At 55.2% G+C, this 6000-nt stretch overlaps 1 protein-coding gene across 2 annotated transcripts in view; it reads right to left on the reverse strand.

The window, feature by feature from the left end:
* The window catches only part of EOGT (EGF domain specific O-linked N-acetylglucosamine transferase), a 54060-nt gene extending 48537 nt beyond the window's left edge, over positions 1–5523 (reverse strand). The window contains exon 1 of one of the 2 annotated variants that reach the window (XM_079794843.1): positions 5388–5523. The gene's annotated coding sequence lies outside the window, so the exon portion shown is untranslated. Of the gene's footprint in view, positions 1–4533; positions 5144–5387 lie in introns of those variants that run through there. The other variant, XM_079794844.1, reaches the window with a different exon arrangement.
* Positions 5524–6000: the final 477 nt, after the last annotated feature.

Raw genomic sequence — 6000 nt, forward strand, 5'->3', positions numbered from 1 at the left:
ATGAAGATGGGTCTTGGGGCACGGAGTCTAAACCCGCAGCAGCATGCAAGAAGATAAAGCATGTCTGTCCTCCTGGAGTTTTGCAAGCATCATTACACATCCAGGAGGGGCAGGGGAAGGAGGAAGTGGTCGGGAAGAATTTACGGGAGCTACAGGCAACGCGGTGGGGGCGGCGACGCCCCTGCAGGAGACAGCGAGTCTGCAGGAAAACGCCAGCGCCCATGGGCTGGCTGGGAGAAGCAGGGGTTCCTGGGATTAGATGGTGCCTGGCTAAAATAATCTGCAGAATATCACCTGGAAATTAATTCAAAATCCCCACAGGTAAAACAAGAATGTGACTAGTTTTTTGTTAGCAGGCCCGTAGCCATTCTCAGACTAACAGCGCCGTCTCTTTCTCTGGCTCTCCAGCTGCTGTAATCTAATTGAGAACATTTCAGAATTTTTTTTTTTCTTATCAGAGCTAAGAATACAGGGGAGAACAAAGCAAGAAAACCTCTGCTCCCCTGGAGCTTGTAACCTAGTGCAAGAGACATAAAATAAACGACACACAACTTCAGATGATGACACGGGCTATGACTCAAGTAACCCAGGGGCCGGTGACCTTTCTCTGCAAAGGGCCAATTCCACTTTGCATTCGCAGGCTGTACAGTCTCTGTGACAACTACTCCGCCGGTGCCTTTGTCAGGAAAGCAGCAGAAGGAGGGGGTGTGTGGCTGTTCTAATAAAACTTTATTTACAAAAATGGGAGGAAGGCCTTAATATGACCCGGTCTGCTGATGCCTGAAATAAAAGTAATATGATAGACAACATAGCATAACATAGTTAAGAACTTGGACTTTAAAACTGGACCAATTAGGTTTGAATCCAGATGCAGCTTCCTAAGCTGTGTGACCTTGAGAAAGTTATTTAACTTTTCTGTACCTCAGCTTTTCCATCTGTAAAATGAAAATTATAATAAGCCTTCCTCATAGGGCTATGCGTTAAATATTGCTACAGTGTTTAGATGTACCTGGTTAGTTAAATTTTTGTATGTTTATTAAATAAATGTTTAGCCTGGCTGGCGTGACTCAGTGGTTGAGCCTCGAACTATGAACCAGGAGGTCACAATTCAATGCCCAGTCAGAGCACATGCCTAAGGTTGGGGGCTCAATCCCCGATCCCTGGTCCCTGGTGTGGGGCATTCAGGAGGCAGCCAATCAATGATTCTCTCTCATCATTGATATTTCTCTCTCTTCCTCTCTGAAATCAATAAAAATATTTTTTAAAATATTAAAACAAATGTTTAAAGCCATGTTGGATGGGGTGCAGGGTGCTCAATGACATCTGAGCGGAGACCTGAATGATGAGGAGCAGGGACACAGGCCAGAGAGACAGAGAAAAAGAAGTGCCATGGCTCGGAGCCAGCACGTCTGCTGAGTGAGATGATAACACAACCAGCACGAGCAAGTACACCACGCGCCAGGGATTCGGCACCGAGGATGCAGCAACAGCACGCAGCCAGGAACTGGACTCCCTGCCCTTGTGACGCTAACATGCTCCTGGGTGTATAACAAGCTATGATGGTAGTAAGAGCTAAGACTTGGAAACTCCAGGAGTGAAATCCGGCAGTCTGCCTCCCCGAGGCTCTCCCCGTCCGGCTCAGAATTGCGCAGAGATAACGGTTACAGAACTCAGTGCACTTCCAATTCTCCCCACCTAAATCTCTTGGACCAGATTTCCCTCTATATCATCTATCTATAATAATCTATAATCTATAATAATAAAAGCATAATGTGCTAATTAGACCAGACAGCCGAACTCCCTTCTGGACGACTTCCAGATGACCACACTATGACACCCACTGGCGCCAGGCCAGCCAAGGCAGGTGCGATGAGATTAGTCGGGGGCCCAGCCATCGCCCCATGATCGCCCAGGCCACTGGCCAGCGGGGCGATCGATCAATCGGGGGGGCTCCATGATCACCCCAAAGAGGGAGGTCCAGGCGGTGGCCTGGCGGGCTGGGGTGGGTGGGCGGGGCCTCCTTCTGCGGGGGCAATCCATCGTGGAGCCCCGGCCAGGTGGGCAGGGCCTACCTCTTTGGGGCGATCGATCACAGGGCTCCCAGACTGTGAGAGGGCACAGGCTGGGCTGAGGGACCCCCACCCCAGTGCATAAATTTCGTGCACCGGGCCTCTAGTATACTAGTATATATAAAAGCCTAAGTGACCTAACGACCGGAACAACCGGAACAAACAGAACGACCAGTCGCTATGACATGCACTGACCACCAGGGGGCAGATGCTCGACGCAGGAGCTGCCCCCTGGTGATGAGTGTGCTCTCACAGCGGCAGTGCCGCTCAGCTGACAGACCCCTCCCATGGCCCACCAGCCCGGCAGCAGCCACTCGCTCCCTCAGTAGTCCTGCAGGTCCAATCTCTGGAGAACGGGCCAGGCACTGATGGACCAGCACCACTGGCACGATCCTGACAGTGCTGACAGCCTCCTGGAAGTCGGCCTCAGGCACCAGGCCACTTCCCCTCCCTAGATGCTCCGCAGGAAGAAACAATATAAAAGCGGCTGCCAGGTGGCTCCCAACAACCAGTGGGAATGTCAGCGGGACAGATCGGATCCCAGGCCGGTAAGGGCGTCCCACTGCCCACCCAGAGGGCCAATCATGTCCCAGATCCCCCTACCCCCTCGGGACCCCACCCGTGCACAAACTCATGCACCAGGCCTCTAGTAGACAATAATCACAGTATCATAGACAACATATCATAGACAATAATCTTCTCGGTTCACTTTAGTGGTATCTTTTCTCTATTTAAAAAAAGTGCTCTTGCCCTGACCAGTTTGGCTCAGTGGATAGAGCGTCGAACCTTCGGACTGAAGGGTCCCGAGTTCGATTCCAGTCAAGGGCATGTACCTTGGTTGTGGGCACATCCCCAGGGGGGTGTGCAGGAGGCAACTGATCGATGCTTCTCTTTCATCGATGTTTCTAACTCTCTATCCCCTTCCCTTCCTCTCTGTAAAAAATCAATAACATAAAAAAGAAAAAAAAGAAAAAAAGTGTTCTTTCCACAAGGTGATCGAGTTGTATACACCTTAGCTGCTCCCGGCTAGGTCTACTGTCACCGGGGCACACTGGGAAACCCAACTTTCAAAATCAGTGTTTGTTCACTGTGGGCGATAGAGGGGGCTTTCAGAAGCAGACTGCTCTGCTCCATTAAGCCCCAACTTCCAAGGCCAGCAGGTCCCCTCCGGACAGGGGCACACCAAGGAGAGACCCTTTCCCCCTGGAGTGTAAACTCCGATTTTCTTCTAGGTGGAGCTAGACTATACTGTTATCTGTTGTAAGGGTGATCTGAATTAATCTTTTTGGTTGGGACTTTTATCGAACAGGGAGTTGATCGCAAATTTATAAAATTTAAAAGTATAAATTAGCCCTGGCCAGTGTGGCTCAGTTGGTTAGGTATGTCCTGTGCATCCAAAGGTGGTGGGTTCGATTCTAAGTCAGGGCACATGCCCAGGTTGCAGGCTTGATCCCCAGTAGGGGGCATGTGGGAGGCAACTGGTAAGTGTTTCACTCTCACATTGATGTTTCTCTTTCTCCCTCTCCCTTCCTCTCTCTCTAAAAATCAATTTAAAAATCTTTACAAAAAGTACATTTAATAGTAATAGTATCGCCCAACCGGCATGGCTCAGTGGTTGAGCATTGATCTATGAACCAGGAGGTCACCATTCAATTCCCAGTCAGGGCATTTGCCCAGATTGAGGGCTTGATCCCCAGTGTGGGGCATGCAGGAGGCAGCCGATCAATGGTTCTCTCTCACTATTGATGTTTCTCTCTCTCTCCCTTCTTCTCTGAAATCAATAAAAATATTTTTTTAAAAAATAGTAATAGTATCTTATAATGAACATATTTAACACTTTAATCCTCAAAACCTCCCAGCAGCTGTTGTAATGTTTCAGATATATAAAGTCAGAAATGAAACATATTACCTTAAAAAGATGCAGAAGTAGATTTTACTACCCAGGTGATAGTCTGAGTCAATGGAAATAGTAAGAGAGGAAACAATTTGATGAGATAACCTGTAAGCCAAGGGTCTGGCATTTAGTGAGCTAAGGCCTAACTAAAAGGCCTGGTGGCTGGTGCTCTCTTTGCCTTAATGAAACCACACTCAAGAGTTACAGGTACCAACCTCGAGCTGAGCGGGAAGGAGATGCCCGCTGTTCGCAGGCATCCACTGGTACAGGCGGGTAAGCATTCCTACAGCAAACAACCTGCCTGCTCTCAACCTAGGAACCCTCACTGAATCACACTGACTGGGCTGGAGCCTCCCCGGGCAAGAGGCCGGACATCCTATCCTTCGACTCATCCTCCCCAGAAATAAAGTCATTGTTGTGACCAAGTCCTCCTGCCCTTGGGTTATCCACGTGTATTGTCCTGGACTGAGCTCTAGCCATAATTAACCCACGGACCCACGGAGGGGTAATGCTTAGGTCATGGGAAAATCCAAATCAGATCAGAGGCCTGGCTTCGCACAGGGCACATACCCACTTGCCTAAGCTGGAGGCAGGCGGCTGCGGGTGCCAGGAGGCACACCCTGGGGCCTGGCGGAGGCCGTGGGGTGTGAGTCCTCACCAGGCCCCCGGGGCGGGGTGGGGGCCCTTCTCAGGCCGATGGAAGCTTTGGCAGCTGAGCTACTTTTTCCTTCAGCACGAGGCGGCCGGCTCCCTCCACTCCTGCGTGCCCTGAGCGGATTTCCAAAGGCCCGAAGGAGGCAAGAGAAAGCGGAAAAGCCTAGAAGGTGAGAGAGGAAGCAGACGGGGAGCGCAGCGGGTGAGCTGGGGCGGTGCTCCGAGGCAGCCGGGCGAGCTCCAGGGACGCACTGGACACATGGGAAGCTGCACGCGTCGGAAACAGTGACCCCTGGGCGCTCGCCCCGCGGTGCCCGAACCCTGGCGGCGGCCGATGGCCGGGTGAGCGGCCTGGCTGCCCGCGGAGATGCCCGCAGCGCGGCCAGACCGTCCACGGGGAACCAGGCTGCGGAGTCGGCGCGAGCGCCCTTCCGCGGCCACCCAGCCGCGCTCGGGTTCCACACCTGGGCCCTGCGGGGCTGCAGGGGACTCCGAGATCCTGGCCGCCCGCACCCTGTCCCGCACGCCGCACCCGCCGACCCAGTCCCCGGCCGCCTGAGGGCCACGCGGCGCCGCCCGCACCCAGAAGGGGCCAAGCGCCGGGAGCCGCCGGGAGACAGGCGCTGGGATCAGGGGCGCGCAGCCCGGCCGCCGCGGGAAGGGAGGGGAGGGGAGGGGAAGGGAAGGGAAGGGAAGGGAAGGGAAGGGAAGGGAAGGGAAGGGAAGGGAAGGGGGTGCTGAAGGCGCCGCGGGTCCCGGGGGAGTCCCACCTGAGCCGGGGAGTCAGGGCTCAGCCGCAGCAGAGGCCGCTGCTCAGGAGGAGGGAGCCTGAACGCGCTGCTGCGGCTCAGCGGAAACCGCGCCGCGCCGGGCCAGGGGGCGCCCGGGAGCCCCGCTCCGCCAGCCCACGCGGGCGGGGGGGCGGGGAGGCGGGGGGGCGGGGAGGCGGAGCAGGAGCCCACACAGGGAGACGGGGAGGCGGGGAGGCGGGGAGGCGGGGAGGCGGGACGGGGAGGCGGGGAGGCGGGGAGGCGGGACGGGGAGGCGGGACGGGGAGGCGGGAGGGGATCCCGCACGGGGAGGCGGGGCGGGCCGTCGCCCCCCGCGCTCCCGGCCGGGTTGGGGTGCGGGCGCCGCAGAGCTGGGAGGGCAGCGGACTGCCCACTCGGGCGCTGTCCGGGCTCCAGGACAGGGCAGGGGAAACCCGGCTCTGCTTCATCTGGTTGCCTGGCGAGGAGGCGGGTTTTCCTGTTCCCTTAGTTAGGACCCAGCGGCCGCCCTAGCTTTCAAAGTGGGGCACTTTCTGGGGTGGGATTGTTTTGGGGTCCACTCACACTATGTGTAGTATACTCTCCTCTCTCCCTACCATCAGAAAACTCGCCA

Source organism: Cnephaeus nilssonii (genome assembly GCF_951640355.1).
Source record: "Cnephaeus nilssonii genome assembly, chromosome: 17".
Classification (NCBI taxonomy): Eukaryota; Metazoa; Chordata; class Mammalia; order Chiroptera; family Vespertilionidae; genus Cnephaeus; species Cnephaeus nilssonii.